Source organism: Apium graveolens, chromosome 11 (genome assembly GCF_009905375.1).
Source record: "Apium graveolens cultivar Ventura chromosome 11, ASM990537v1, whole genome shotgun sequence".
NCBI lineage: Eukaryota > Viridiplantae > Streptophyta > Magnoliopsida > Apiales > Apiaceae > Apium > Apium graveolens.
The window spans coordinates 157,494,315-157,511,999 of NC_133657.1; the positions used below are offsets into that span (position 1 = coordinate 157,494,315).

The 17,685-nt window shown below is 37.2% G+C and overlaps 1 pseudogene; it reads right to left on the minus strand.

The window, feature by feature from the left end:
* Positions 1 to 7,474: 7,474 nt before the first annotated feature.
* Positions 7,475 to 17,277, minus strand: LOC141696044 (histidine kinase 1-like; annotated as a pseudogene).
* Positions 17,278 to 17,685: the final 408 nt, after the last annotated feature.

Sequence of the window (17,685 nt, forward strand, 5' to 3'; positions counted from 1 at the left end):
ATTCATGAACTCAGGCACAAATCGTGACAGCTCAGTAAACTTGGCCTCATACTCTGCCACAATCATCTTATCCTGTTTTAACTCTAGAAACTTAATCTCCATCTGAGTTTCCATAAACCTAGGGAAATATTTGTCTAAGAACAATCGGGTAAATCCATCCTATGGAATTACAACATCTGTCTCGAGGTTTCATTTGGACTCCCACCAGTAATTAGCTACCCCTTTCAACATGTAAGAAGCGAAAATGGTTTTGTGTCATTCTTCCACACCTAGTATCTCGAAGGACATTTTTATTTCCTTGAGCTAGGCCCGTGCTTCAATGGGGTCGGCAGATCTTAGAAACTCTGGGGGTTTGAGGTTTTTGAACGCCCTGAAGGCAGTGGCCGCAGTCTGTTGGGCAATATGCGGCTGTGGTGGAATAGGCTGTTGGTTCAGATTTTCCCTTAAAAGTTCCATAAACTCATTCATGTGGTTCCCTCCTTGATGGGTATCCTCAGCCTCTTCTTCTACATATTCTTCCTCATCATATTCATTATAGTCTAGGTCTTCTTCACTTTCTTCATTCAGTATGGGGTCAAGTCCATTCCGTTGTTGGTTAACAGATTCTGCTGGCTGTGCCCTGGTTCCTCTTTTACGGGGTGGCATTGTTCTGATACTAAAAATTAGTCAATATAGTTGCAAATATTTTACAATTGGATTAATTTATTTATAGGTAAGCATGCCATTCATTATCTAGCATGTTTTTATCGAGTGCAATAATATGGAAATTAATTTCTTAATAACTGCTAGATATATACCATAGGGTCTCCCAAATATATCTTGGGGACAAAACAACTTATCCGAGTTCATATATGACCTGATTATAATACATCATTACTTGTCCTGAATACTGAAATGCAAATACATAAACCGTGTATCCTGAAGGGCTAGGAACGCTATCTACTACTAGCTATCCTAACAAAATTGGTGACAAGTCACCCAGCCCTTTACAAGGACCATAAAAATAGTCATTCATCCCTCAGTCACTGTCACTCCGCGTGATAGGGCTGAGGAGAAAACTAAAAAATCCGAATCCGAAACGGAAACCGCTTAAAACCGTTAAAATCCGAACCGCAAAAATCTGATCCGAAACCGAAACCGCAAAATTAAAAATCGAACCCGAAACCGATTATACGGGTTCGGTTGTAGGTGAAAACCGAACCGAGAAAACCCAATCCGAATCGATAATTAAAAATAAATAAATAAATAAAATATATTTAATGTATATATATATGTTTTGAAAATTAATAAATACAAATAATTTTTAACAGAAGTTAAAAATAGTTATAAATTAGGTGTTGGGCTGGTGTCAGAATGAGGATTGGGCAGTAAATTTCTAGTCTGTTGTTTTTGGTCTGCTGTTTTCTGCATATTGTTCACTATTTTGAACTTATTGTCTGTCACATATACTTTGTTGGTGTTTAAATTTGTCTGTTTAGATGCTATTAGTAAGTGCAGTTGATTTTCATATTATGGTTTTGGTAAAGCTAGCTTTATAATTGTGGCACTGTCATGTTATACTTAATCTATAGCATTTGAATAAAACTGATTATCTAATGATTATTATTTGTTTTGTTTTTTATAAATATGATACAGGTGGAGAGACAAGTATTAGATGTTGTGCACTGTATGATGAACAATGGCTCATAGTGCTTGCTTCTTTTTAGATTATTGTAATTTATTATGATTTTGTATTATTGTTTCGGAAAAAATATATTTTGTATTTATACTTTGAATGTTTAAAAATTTTATTACTAGTATTTATTTTGCTAATTTTATTGGACGCGGTTTAATAACCGAACCTGATCCGATAAAAACCGAACCGAGATTTTTAAAACCGAAACCGAACCCGTAGTTTCGGTTGCGGTTTCAAATTTTAAAAACCGAGGGTATGCGGTTTCGGTTTTACCCAAAACCCGCCCCGATCCGCCCCGCGCTCTCCCCTAGCGCATGAGGTCTCGCACCCTCCTCATCGCTCCTGCCAACATCAGCTCTGAATCATCTACCGAGATGTATCCTCCCACCGCCGTCATCCTTATCTGAACCCGGGTACGAAGCTCGATCACATCGATCTCCCTGCGGGCTATGGTCGGGGAAGCAGCTCTGAAGTCCCCTAGATATCCTAGTCCGATGGCTCTCTCAGCTGTCAGTGCCTGTCGTAGCTCTACGATGCGGGCAGATGCCGCGGTGAGCTCAGTGTTAAGCTGAGCTATTATCCAGTCGTGTACATCTATATATATGGTCTCCGGGAGTGGTAGAGGTGAGTCTGGGTCGCTAGAGGATATGTCATAAGCCTCGTAGGTCTGTGCATCCATCCCATCTTCCTCGTCATCATCAGTATAGGGCGAAGGACTCTGCATCCCTGGGTGTGGTGTAGGAGAGGGAACAGTCGGGAGAGGGTACATCTCTATATCCCTCTATCCTAAGCCATCTCCCTGGGGCATCTCAATGTCATCGGCTATGGGGACGGGAAGTTTAGTCTCCTCCTCCGGGGCATCCTCAGTAGGGTCATCATCTGAGTCATCAATAGGTTGGTCCTCCGGCTCGGGAATAGGGTCATGCTCAGGGGCCATGACATCATCAATCGGGTCAACCTCCCCCATAGGCTCCACTGGTACCTGACACAATAGGCAAGGTGTTACTAACTTAGGGTCGGAATTCCCTTGAGGGTAAAATTGTCAAGACTACCCATATAGCCTGACAATGAACTCAACTTGAGTTCTCATTGATTATTTATTATTCTTATGTCCACATATTTTATATCCTATCGTTTCCAAGATTTGATAACCTAAGGCATTGATACCATTTCTGTGGCGCCCCAAAATCCGGGGACAGGGATCTAGGAGGTCACGCCATATTAAACACTATATACCACATACCTCACATCATAATATATAAATAATCACACTTTATGACCCCACACTTATCACACACACACGGTTATTGTCTTGGAAATGAACCATTCATTACTAGAGTAAATCAATCCACAAAGTGATAATTATTACAACCCAAAAGTAATTAAGTCTTACCGGGGAATAACCTTAAAGTAAGGCTAGTCCGTCGGCCAAATATTTGTCTCTTATTCATTACTTTACATAAGTCCTACCTGTAAATAAGCCGAACTAAAAATAACTGAAAACCAATCCATCTTATTCGGTCTACCTGTGGTACACCACCAAACAACCTACGGAACAGCTGGCCGTTTCCTACCCGTTTCCTGACTGTGAGTTTCATGATAGGCATCTTGATTCACTGTTGTGTTGTGTCAATTTAAGAAAACAAGTGTGAGCTATAATGCCCGACATAATAATGTACAGTATGAAATGATTGTATGATAACTCAAGTAAAACATCATATATGATAAATATGTTTTATTCAAAAATAGTTTTTATTGGTGATACACACCTTCTTTTGAAAATAATTCTTTAGTGGATTTATTATCCTGCAAATACCTTATTGGTAAACCCAGCACTAAGCTTGGGTTATGGTATTGCATTACAATTCCAGTTGGAAAAATAGTAGAATGTTAATTGGAGACGCCGCATACGATGAACAGTCATACTACGGGAAAAATAGTAACCTTTTCTACTAGTAGAAGGACAACACCTTCGTATCCCGTTTATCACCCTTGCCGCATTCGGGCTACGTGTCCCATTTTTGGGTATACACATACTTCACAAGTTCCTGAGTACACAGAGTACCTTCGCCTGCGGTACCTTTGGTAGTCCATCTAGCACACATAGTACTAGAGTCTACTCCTCCCTTATCCTTTAACAGAATTCTATCATATCTTGAGAACTCGAACCACAATGAAGTTCCCCCAAGTATTTTGCTTGTTGATAGAAACATCTTGTTTTATTAGCGTATATATGTATATGTATACGTACTTCCGAATTTCTCGGAGGAAACACTAAGGATGTGAGTTGACCATTGTCAATAGATAATTAAATAAGGGGGAATTTCTTTTGAAACTATATTAAAAAATATTTAAAATAAGTCGAGATAATTTTCTATGACAATCTGAAATTATTCAAATGATTTTTCGAAAATCAGAAAGTACTTTAAATAGGGGTTTATGATTTTTAAATCATAACTATATCATTTAATAAATATTTAATAATTAAATATCAATCGCTAAATAATTAAACTTCGAATATTTATGCTTTTAAAAGAATATTGAAATAATATTCCTCAACTAATTAATGTTTAAGTAATTTAATAATCTTTAATATTTTATCGGGTTTGAAATAAATAATCGTTGGAGTATACTTCTCCCATAATAAATGAATAGTTAATTACTATTTATTATTCGAACAATAAAATATAGTTGAGGGAATACGATCTTTGGAAATCGTTTTAATAAAAGTTCGAGGTAATTAATATTTCGTAAGTGGACGTTGAGTCCCTTAATACGTAACTACTATGGACTTTAATCGTCCTATAAATATCACCTTAATGATTCCCGGGTTTTTATTTTAAAATCCCGATCGACTTTCGGTCTTATAATATACGTCACGCTTATGGCAAGTTAAATATTTTGTAAAAATATACGTATCGTACAACATCGCTATATTATACGAAACTCAATACTAAGTATCATGGCAAGCATGGTATTTATGTAATGATAATAAGATAATCCTTTCACAACACAACAGTAAATGGTAGTTGGGTTCCTAAACTTGCTTGGGTATCTCGAGGTGGAGGATGCTCAAGGTTCCACTCGGAAATCTATAACCATAAACACAATTCGTTTTGTTAGGTCCCGCTCTAATTTATGACGACTCGCACTTATATGCTACTTATTATGAACCCTCTCAACTTATATTTCCCTTATAATTTCTTTAAGTCCTTATTCACATTACGGTTGCTTCCTTTTTCAAAGTATCTTAAGTCCATTTTCATTTTCATCTTCGGCTCCGTTTATGGATTCTACGGTATTCTAATCACGCGGTCCCGGCTCCGATATTTTTATTAAATTGAAAAATCATTATTTTCACTTGAAATATTTATAGCAGTTAAGGAACTCAATTTACTACTCTATTTAAAAATTACATGATTTATGAACATTTTAAGTTGACCCTTTTTATTTTCAAAGTTCGTAATTCGTAGCAGTTTTTGTCGCGTAAATCACTTTTAGTAAAACGACCATAACTTTTGATCCGTAAATCGGAATCACGCGATTCAAGCGCCTAAACTATCCTTATAACATTTTATATCATAGTCAAGTGTTATTTCCAGAAACTACAGTTTACATCTTCGGGAATTTCTGCAGAAATTTAATGTTACGTTTTGTTCGTTTTAGCGAGATTACGGTTACGATCCGAGTTTCGTTTATGCCTTAAATCTTTATACTACCACCAACAATCCAAATATCATAATCACCACACTAACTACTCTCAAAAACATCATATTTTTGAGGCAACAACCATCAACCTTAAATTTACTTAGCTAAATATCAAGATTAGAACCATACTTCCACCAAAACTGTTCTAAAAGAATCTTGAACTTAAATATTAAGTAAGGATGGGTCAAAGATTTATACCTTTCTTGAGAGGTTGTGATGTGTTCTTGATGATGGTGAAGTCTTAGGAGTGCTTGGTAGGGTTTTTGGAACCTAAAACAACCATTAAAATCAAGAAACCAAAAAAAAGTTACTATTCATACTATTCACGATCATCTTTCTTGAATTTATTTCACTCATCAAATCTTGATAAAAAGAGCTTAAAGATTTATCTTACCTTAGTTTAGGAGGTATGAAGCTTGAGAATTAATAGGGGAATTTTTCCATGGCTAGAGCTTGGTGATTTGAATTTGATATCCTTTTTTTTAAAGGGCTGAATGTGATGTTCACTACTAGAAAAATGCCCTTAGACATCGGTTTATAACCGATGTCTTTTTTTTTCAAACCGATGTCTTCGCATGTGTAGATAAAGGCAGGGGTCTTTAACATCGGTTTTTAGCCGATGTTAAAGATGTAAACAAACATCGATTTTTTTAGCAAACTGATGTGATAGGGATAAATAAATCCTGATATTACATTAATTATACAAGATTGGGCTGTGATGCCCAATAAGAAGATGTATGATATTCAGACCAGAAAGGTTAACATGTTGATCAGGCCTGATGGACCAGATCAGGCCTGATGGAACAAAGAAGGCCCAAAAACCCTGATTATTTATTAATTTCGTAATTAATAAATAAGGGAGAAAAACAGCTATTAAGATAAGTCCTAGTGGGGATATAAATCCTTCTAGATTGGCCTCCAAGGAACCTCATGGGATAAGGAATCAGCTTCCTATTCCCTAGGACTCCTAAGTCTATCCTAATTCAGAGACTTGACCACCAAGTCTCCTATACCAAATCCAATTCAAGGACTCCCACATCTATATAAGGGGCCTCACCCCACAAATCAGAACTACATTTTTTGACTTGATCCTTGGCAATCAGCAAGGTACGTAGGCATCTTGTTAAGGCAGATTGAGTCACGAAACACAAGAGCAGTCAAATCGAGCCTTGAAGCTCACGTTCCTTAGTACTAAATACAGCAATTATATATATATATACATATTAGTTTTTAATCCATAACATGATGTATAATTAGCCCTTTTTTGAATAAAATGTTAAAACTAGATTGTCAAAAATGGTATTTAGGAGTTTAAATAGCACTTTAAACATATAACAGGGAAGCACTTTTAATTGATAGACATTAGATTCCTAAACAAATCTATGTCTTAGTCCGTATTTTACATCGGTTCATTTGCTAAACCGATGTTAGACATGTACTATAACATCAGTTTTGTTTGAAGAAGCGATGTGAAATTTCTACTTTAACATCGGTTTTATTTCGTTTTACTTTTATATACTTGCATAAGGCGATGTGTTTTAACACTGTAGAAATCATTTTCTTTCCAATAATTTGATTTGTTTTCTTGGTTTAGACATCGTTTTAAGTTTGAGTAGGTGATGTGTTTTTAGTTGATTCACATCAGTTTTATAACAAGAACCGATGTTTGAGTTCTTATTTTTTTTAAAATAAGCCTGTGCATTTGTGCATAAACACAGAAAAAGCTAAAAAAAATACCAAATGAACATCCAACAAACAACCAAATTATATACTAAATCAACTTGCATGTCTACAACCAAAATCCAACCGCATTCTCCGACAACCAACATCTAACCATTCTGACGTCCAACAAACAACTAACATCCATATCTACAACCAAAAACCAATCTACCCATCCATATTCATCTCCATATTCCAACTAAAATTTGTACAACTTAATATACGTCTAAAATTTACCAATATAAGAGACCACTAAAGTTTGCAAAAGCATATGGTTCCCTTACCAGTGGTTTTACTCAAGGCTCTACAAAGATATGAGGTGTATTGGTATCAGCTGACCTTTTCTGGTTATTACATAGATTGATGTTTGAACTAAGTTTCTCTCCTCGTTAAAGAAAGAATGGTGGATACCATCAAGTTACGATCAATCGGTTTTGTTAGATATGCATCCATGCACACCTTCTAGGCACTTGGCTTCATCTGATGACATTGCATGGGCAGTCAGTGCGACTATAGGAATGTGCAAAGTGCTTCCTATTTCCGATCTTCTAATAGCTTTTGTTGCTTCATATCCATCCATCTTTGGCATCTGGTTTGCAATGGAGGTTGCATATATACAAGTTATATAATGTAACTGTTAGTCTAAAACAATGATCAAATATTTATATACATATAAGCCTCATGAAAATAAAATATATGCAAATTTCTGAGCTCACTGTGGAAAGTGTTCTATACTTAGAACCCACTCCATGTTGCATTACTAGATTATATCAAAATGTTGACATAACGGGACTGCTTCTACAAAGGAAAAAGTAAATACAGGCATATAGGTCAAGTTTTACCTGACAATCCATAAGGATTAAATCGTACACAGGGAAGTCATATTCTTCTGTTTGATTACATGGTTTGTCATCTGCCTGGAAACATTCATCTTCATAACTTTCTGGCTTAGGTTAAAAGTGTAATGCATTAACTACCTGCATGCCATCTCCCACTGCTACAACTTTTGCGCCCAGCTTTTCAAGCATTATGGTTGCAACTCTCTAGAGTACAGGTGTATCTTCTGCCAGAAGTATCCGTAGACCTTCAAGAGAAGTTTGTTTATCCATTATCTTTAAACCTACATCGGTTGTCATTTTTAGCGCCAGTTTGATCATTTTGATGTCTCCTCAACTCATATATGTCTGAGTGAACATCTATTAACTTCACAAAAAAATTATTACCTGCTTCATTTTGTGACAAAAAGGTTTCATTGAAATGCTCTACAAATGCATCACTAGTATTGTAATTCCTCTCCAACTTGCCGTCAGACTGAATAGGACCCATTTCAAGACATTTATGCGTCTCCTTGTGACCAATTTTAGATACCAGAGGAGCAATTTTCGTCTATAGTTCACTCTCTATTATAGCAGATTCTATTATTTGGATCATCTTTGTTTTGCACAGTGGTCGGTTTACCATAAATAGATGCCCTTTCTTATAAAGCTCCTTCATGATATTACTGGAGGTGTCATGATTCAGTATCCAGGAAAACTTGTCTCTGCCATGATATCTATCCAAGAAATTTAGTTGTTCCTTCCATATGTCAGTGCTCAGGTCAAGTAAAATTATATCAACTAGTATGATGAAAATTATCCTCTTGTTTCCAGGGTTAAGTTTTTCAGCAATTGAACAATTATTTGTTGAATTTTGCAGGAAACTCCCATCTTGAAAGAGTTCCTGAAGAATTGCTGTTAGTTCATATGAATACAATCTGCAATTAATACATATAAATCAAATAAGTGTGTGCGTGAGTAAACAAAATCAAACAGAGAAAGGAAGAATATAACCAAATGGAAATCCTCGAGTCCAGTTGAAACTGTCTCCTTAAAGCTTTTTCGCCTCTCACCGTATGTGCGAGTCGATAGCCGCCCAGGATAAAATGAGATATCAGTATAATTGATAGATTGAATATACTCTCAGCGAACTTGAACTAAGCCCGAGAACTATCACCGGAGTATTGGAAAATTTAAGACTAAAGAGACCGAGAATGAAAGAGAGGACTCTTATTCCCTTGACTTAATAAAACTGATGCCCTAAGACTCTATTTATAAAGAGAGGCTTGAAAGAACTTGTTTTTCTTTTCGATGTGGTACATGGTATTTATAAGAAAAACTAAGGAATAGGTTTGTGCTACTCTCGATGTCGTACAAAACCACTTTTCATATTAAAAGGTAAAACTTTGGAACATCAGTTCTCATTCACCTTTTACTCATTTTGAGCGTGTAAATATGCGTTGGAATCCCCTCGAAGAGGAGAATACGTTGCAATAAATACACACCACTAACACATAATGTGTCTCACTCATATGGAGTCTCAAAATAATTCACAACTTAGTCTAAAATACTAAGTTTGTCCAACAATCCCCCATAAATGAGATTGATGGTCCAGTAGCACGCACCACATAGACAGACAGACGCGGAGCTTGACTTGGTGATAGTTCCGGCGGTCAGATATAACATACGATAGGTAGAGAATGCTCCTTGAACCTTCGCTCGAATAAGTATATCGACTTTACTGGTAGACAGTATGACGTGATGTCCTTGAACTGTTCGACCGTTTGTGTAAACGATGACATACTCATCACTATATCTTTCCTGACTTATTCAGTTCTCATGATTATGTCCATTTTGGCCATGGAACATCGTCCTGGTTCTGCAGGAGTTTTTAAAGAATCGTGCCTCGCAATTCTCCTTTAAAGCGGCCCCACTTCTCTCCCACATAGGTGATCTTTATCTTATAGAGTAACCCGCGTTTACTCAACTGAATTCCATGCGTTCACTCCTGAACTCCATGTATTCATCAAAGATCATTAAAAGCTCAAAGGTTAACCTCGTACCTTACGGGTCTCACTGTTTCCTCATCATAGGAACAGGCCAGGGGTTACCCCCACAGTGATTTGGTCATCATGATTTAGTTGTCCCATTGAACCAAGTTCTTGGGATCTCCAATCAGCAATGGTTGGGTGTCCACCATGATGCCGTTAAGCAATAGGCTTAAGGCCCATCCCTCTCGATGATTTCTCAACCACTTCTTTTGATAACCCTTTGGTTAGTGGATCCGCAATATTATCTTTTGACGGTATATAGTCAATAGTGATAATTCCGGTTGAGATCAATTGTCTAATGGAACTGTGTCGTCATCGTATATGACGAGACTTTCCATTATACATCGTGCTCTGCGCTCTGCCAATAGCGGATTGACTATCACAATGAATCCCTATTGCAGTTACAGGCTTTGGCCATCTTGGAATATCCTCCAGAAACTGACGTAGATATTCAGCCTCTTTGGCGCATATATCTAGTGCCACAAACTCAGCTTCCATCGTGGAATGAGTTATCACCGTTTGTTGTGAGGATTTCCATGATATTGCCGCTCCAGCTAATGTAAACACATAGCCGCTCGTAGACTTAAGTGCTTTCTTGCTAGATATCTAATATGCGTCAGTATATCCTTCTAATACTGCTGGGTATCTGCCATAGTGCAGTCCATAGTCTCGAGTTCCCCTCAAGTACCTTAGTACCCTTATGATCGCTTTCCAGTGATCAGCTCCCGGATTACTCATAAACCTACTCAACTTGCTAATTGAGTATGCAATGTCTGGTCTTGTACAGCTCATGAGGTACATCAGACTACCAATTATCCTTGAGTATTCCAATTGAGAAACAGCTACACCTTTGTTCTTGGATAGGTGCAAAGTCATATCCACAGGTGTCCTAGATTTCTCAAAGTCATCCTTAAGAAACTTCTCAAGGATCTTGTCAATATAATGTGGTTGAATTAATGCGAGACCCTCTGATGTTCTAGAAATTTGAATTCCCAGAATTACATTTGCTAGTCCCATGTCTTTCATGTCGAATCTTGATTTCAACATGTCCTTGGTAGATTTGATCACTTTATCATTGCTTCCGGCAATAAGTAGATCATCTACATATAGCGTCATCATGACATAGCCACTCTCGTTATCGTTGTAATAGGCACAGCTATCACATTCATTGATTTTGAAGCCATTAGCCAGCACGACCTCGTCAAATTTTTCATGCCATTTCATAGGTGCTTGCTTCAAACCATACAATGATTTCACCAATCTACAAACTTTCTTTTCTTGTCCTGGGACAACAAACCCTTCGGGTTGTTCTATATAGATTTCCTCATCTATGTCCCCATTTAGGAAGGCTGTTTTCATATCCATTTGATGTACAGTTAGATTACGCATTGCAGCAATAGCAAACATCATCCTTATGGACGTTATTCTCGTTATAGGAGAATATGTATCAAAATAATCAAGGCCTTTTTGTTGTTTGTATCCTTTAATCACAAGTCTGGCCTTATACTTATCAATAGTGCCATCAGTTTTCAACTTCTTCTTGAAAACCCACTTGCTACCTAATGGTTTGCAACCAGTTGGCAAGTCCACTAGTTCCCAAGTATGATTCTGCATAATTAAATCAACTTCATTCTTGATGGCCTCTTTCCACATAGGTCCATCAGGTGAGGTAACCGCCTCCTTATAGGTTTTTGGGTCACCTTCTTCGAGCAAATAGGTCATAAAATCAGACCCATAGGATTTCTCCGTTCGTTGTCTTTTGCTCCTTCTCACTACCCCCACATTTTTGTCTTCACTTTCGTCACTCTCATTATCGTCATCTACAGACTCATGAGATCGTTTAGACGTCGTAGGTTGTTGGTTTCCTGGATTACAGGGAAACATCGTCTCAAAGAATGAGGCATTCCTTGATTCCATAATGGTATTCTTTTGAATATCAGGAATCTTGGATTCATGAACAAGAAACCGATATGCAGTACTATGTGGAGGATATCCGATGAAAATACAATCCACAGTCTTAGGACCTATCTTCATCTTCTTCGGTGTAGGGATCAGTACCTTTACAAGGCACCCCTACACTTTCAGGTGTTGGTAACTTGGTTTCTTTTTCTTCCACATTTCATAAGGACTTACATCCTTATTCTTGCGCATCGTAATATTTAAAATATTATTTGCGCTTAAGATGGCTTCTCCCCACATCGATTGTGGAAGCCCAGAGCTTAACAACATCACATTCATCATTTCTTTCAGAGTGCGATTCTTCCTTTCAGCCATACCATTTGACTGAGGGGAGTATGGTGCAGTGACCTCATGGATTATACCATGTTGTGAACAGAATTCTCCAAATGGTTCAACATATTCACCTCCACGATCACTTCGTATCATTTTGATTTTCTCAGTCTGTTGTGTCTCAACTTCTTCTTTATAGATTTTAAATTTAACTATAGCTTCGTCTTTGCTTTTCAACAAATATACATAGCAGTATTTTGTACAATCATCAATGAATGTAATAAAATACTTGTTTCCTCCTCTTGTTGGAGCGAATTTTAAATCACATATGTCGCTATGTATTAGGTCTAGCACTTTGGTGTTCCTTTCCACACGTTTAAATGATGATCTCGTTAATTTTGCCTCAACACAAGTCTCACACTTATGTTTTGAATCGATAGTAAGTTTAGGTATGTATTCTTTTGCACTTAAACATCATAAAGTGTCATAATTTACATGTCCTAATCTAGCATGCCATAAATTAGGAGACTCAAGCAAGTAAGCAGAAGAATTTTTCATTTCATTATCGTCCTTAACGGACATTACATTGAGCTTAAAAAGCCCATCAGTTAAATAACCCTTGCCTACAAACATAACACTCTTTGATAAAATTACTTTATCTGACTCTATTATAATGCGAAAGCCATGCTTACTCAACAGAGAACCAGACACAAGGTTCTTGTGAATATCAGGCACATAAAGTACATTCTTCAAAGTCAGATTCTTCCCAGAGGTCATCTTCAGGATCACCATGCCTTCACCCTCAATGGTAGAAGTTGCTGAATTCCCCATGTAGAGCTTCTCACCAGCATCGGAAGCTTTGAGGCTAGAGAAAATTGCCTTGTCTGAGCAAATATGCCTAGTAGCACCAGTATCAATCCACCATTCACGTGGATTAGAACCGACCAGGTTCACTTCAGAGACCGTAGCACAGAGGTCTATATAACCCATATCTTTGGAGATATTCTCTACCATGTTTGCTTCTTTCTTCTTGTTGGGCTTCTTGGGCTTCTTGCAGTCAGAAGACCTATGACCAACTTTATTACAGCTGTAGCACTTCCCCTGAAATTTGACTTCGAAATCCCTCCTTTGGGTGCCAGCTTTGCCCCTTTACTAGAATTAGTCTTCTTGGGCTTGGAGCTTTGAGCGTGCTCTACCATGTTTACCTTCTCAGTGGCAACATTAACTTTCTTCTCGGACCCTCTGTTGTCTTCTTCAATACGAAGTCTAACAATAAGATCCTCCATAGACATCTCCTTTCACTTGTGCTTAAGGTAGTTCTCGAAATCTTTCCATCCAGGTGGAAGCTTTTCAATAACAGCAGCAACTTGGAAAGACTCACTTATGACCATTCCCTCAGCATGAATGTCATGAATGATCACATGCAGTTCCTTCACCTGACTGACCACAGTCTTAGAGTCTGCCATCTTATAATCAAGAAAGCGGCCAACAATCCACTTCTTTGCCCCAGCGTCCTCGGTTTTATACTTATGGTCAAGTGACTCCCATAAGACCTTAGCTGTTGGCTTCGCGCTGTATATGTTATACAACGAGTCAGACAAACAATTTAACACATAGTTCCGACAGATGTAGTCAGAGTGCTTCCAAGCATCAGCAGTATACACAGTCTGCATGTTACTCTCAGCAGTGAGCAACGATGGTTCTTCCTTAAGGAAGCGATCCATATGCAACATGGTCAGATAAAAGTGCATCTTTTGTTGCCAACGTTTGAAGTTCGTTCCGTTGAACTTCTCAGGTTTTTTAGCATGTGCAGCAGGCACAGTTGGTATAACAGGTGCAGCAGGCACCACAGGTGGAACAGATGGTACGTGTGTCTGTACTACAGGTGTATGCACACCAGTAGGCACCGCAGGTATGATCAGAGGAGTGAATCCTGCCGATATCTGTCTAAGAGGAACACTAAACTGTCCAATGACAGTGTGTCCCACAGGCACATGTCCCGAAGGCACATGTCCAACAGGCGTTTGACCCCCATCAGATCGTACGATCCGTGCGTTAGGGTTAATCGGCTGCTGGTGAACCCCATCAGATCCAGTGATCTGTGTGTTGGGATCAGCCTTCATGTTCATCGGATCGTTCATAGTTTGGTTCTCCATCGATCTGTTACTCAACAAAACAAGCAGACACAGATGTATCAGTCACATATGTATATAAAAAAAATAGCTTTAAGATTGTGAATACAATCTGCGATTAATACATATAAATCAAATAAGTGTGTGCGTGAGTAAACGAAATCAAACAGAGAAAGGAAGAATATAACCAAATGGAAATCCTCGAGTCCAGTTGAAACTGTCTCCTTAAAGCTATTTCGCCTCTCACCGTATGTGCGAGTCGATAGCCTCCCAGGATAAAATGAGATATCAGTATAATCGATAGATCGAATATACTCTCAGCGAACTTGAACTAAGCCCGAGAACTATCACCGGAGTATTGGAAAATTTAAGACTAAAGAGACCGAGAATGAAAGAGAGGACTCTTATTCCCTTGACTTAATAAAACTGATGCCCTAAGACTCTATTTATAAAGAGAGGCTTGAAAGGACTTGTTTTTCTTTTCGATGTGGTACATGGTATTTATAAGAAAAACTAAGGAATAGGTTTGTGCTACTCTCGATGTGGTATAAAACCACTTTTCATATTAAAAGGTAAAACTTTGGAACATCAGTTCTCATTCACCTTTTACTCATTTTGAGCGTGTAAATATGCGTTGGAATCCCCTCGAAGAGGAGAATACGTTCCAATAAATACACACCACTAACACATAATGTGTCTAACTCATATGGAGTCTCAAAATGATTCACAACTTAGTCTAAAATATTAAGTTTGTCCAACAGTTCATTCCAGTCACATGCTTCATAGGTGAAGATACCATGTTTCTGCAACTAACTGGACATAATCAAGCTACCCATTTTTCCACTAAGTGCAAGCAGAACCTGTATTAAAATTTCACAAGATTACTGTTAAAATATGAGATATGATCCTTGTAAACCCAATTCCTAACACCTTGAGGTTTTAGGAAAACTGGCTATACATCCAAAAGCTTGCATCAGAACTATAGACAAATGTATGAAATTGTAACAAACTGTCTACAACCGATTGATTGCTCTTCTGCTCATTTTTTTTATGCTTCTGTGTTAATATACAGATGAGAGGTCAGGGAAAAAATAGTTAAAGACATTAATTCATTTGATTAATCAACATAGCTTTCTTGCATTGTACACCATGATTGGTAGATATGTGTGTTTTTTACTGAAGAAGTCATTTTAAGATACATGGTAAATTGATAAAAAGTTGTATTTACTGTCAGGTTATGCTCTGAAAGTCTGAATAGTTCAAATTGTAGTGTTGTGTTGTCCAGAGAAGCAGATAAAGTTGCACGAGACTTCCTGCTCCATTTTTGTTAACAAATTTAATTTCTCCACCCATCTGATTCACCTGTAAACCTCACTGCAGTTAGAGCATGCCAAATTGTTTGCTAGGATGCACTGTTACTCAGAGATCGACAATATTTCTCTCACCTTTATGTGCAAGAAGGTAGTTTAATGTCATAATTTAAGAAAACAACTTACAGTATAACTATACCTTGTACAAATATTATATAATTTCTAATAAAATTAACTGAGGGTTTACGATGATTAATACCTGGAGGGTCTCTTCTAATTAACCTAGGATGCTTTTATTTTTTTTTCATCGGATGCAAATACTCTATTCTCATTTCCTGCACTTGTTTTTATCAGGACAAAAGCATTAAATTAAGAGCTCACCAAGGTCCGGACAATACATAGACCAAGCCCAGTTCCATCATGCCTGAAAATTATGAAGTTTCAGAAAATTGGGAACCTTCAGCAAAATGATAACAAAATTGCGCCATTTTTTTACTGGAAACTCCTACAATATGTAATTAAGATTCTAAGATAGCTTACAATCGAGTTGTTGAAGGATCGGATTGCTAGAAGCTCCCAAATACAGATTCCCATTTGCTTGGATCAATTCCTGCAAAAACTAAATAATTACAAATACGTACACACCAATGTGGGGTATAAATGATGACTTACAGTACTTGGATGATAAATTTGATCTGGCTATGCTAAATCAGTCTTATTTTTTAAGGGACTAAGAAATTATACCACATGCAGTGTCCTCAACTTCGAAGCAGAGAATCAATTAGTTATCTTTTTCCCAGAAATTCATGACTGTTACACAATTGAAAAATGATCATCATCATGTAAAAATGCTAACTTACTGGCCAACATGTATAGAATATCTTTCTATTAGGGATTCTTATATATACATATAACTAGAACAACAGACAAGTTGTACTTCTAAGATGCCTACTAAAATTTACATAAAAAATAGATGTAGGTTCACGCTCTATTTGTAAGAAGTTCGAGAACACATTTTTTGAAATTCTGGAGGTATGCTATTTTTTCAAAAAATAAATCCAGAAATTACACTAGAAAAATACAAGAAGGTTTACAACTATTTGCTATGTCTAAGCATAAAGCAATAGCTACCAACATGAGGTCCAAGTATCTCGTTTAGATATAAGTCTTCAATAATGTGTATAATAATACAATATAAGCCTATATTATATACTTTGTTCTAATTTCCTAAACATTAGTCAGTTTCATAGATTCAATTTCATAAACTGATTAGACCATATATATCCCGTATAATGAATAGATATAGGTTTATAAATCTTAAACTGGAGGGTTTTGGTTTTTATATCCCATCTCATTGAGGGTGCAAAACAAAGAGTTACATCTTCCATAATCTGTTAGATTAAGAGTTAAAATTCATAGTCACCTCATCTTTGCTAAAAACTGGCTTTTGTAATTGCTTGAGGCCTCTGCCTTCCTTCTTGCTTCTAAATGGCTTATTAATTCAGCTCTTAGTTTCATCTCCTTTGACACTCCATTTGTCAATATGAATATAAAAATACATCCAGTGACCAGTACACTAAAAGAAGCAGATATCAGTATCACCAATGTTTTCATGGCTCTCTTGTCCACCTTTCCCATTATGTACTTTCTTGGAATGATAATAACCTGTAACGCCATCAAATCCGGGGTCAGGAATCTGGGTCGTCACGCCATCCTTCATTCATGTGTAACCTGATATTGATTCAATAATCTAACAGACCTCAATCTCATACTCGCACACCCAAGTTATAGCCGTAGAAACGACGTAGAAAATGTAATCTTCTTTTATTACACTCAAATGTACTTTAGAGGATCTCAAACAATTATTTATAACTTCTATTTGAAGTTACAATAATTACGACTGATATCTTATACCTATCTGATACTCTAGCACACCTGAGACAAAGCTGCCAGGGATCCTCCCCATGACTGCAAGCGACTAAGTCCCACACTGGCATACTGGTTATCTGTTGTGTTGTGTCATTTAAAAGAAAGCAAGAGTGAGCT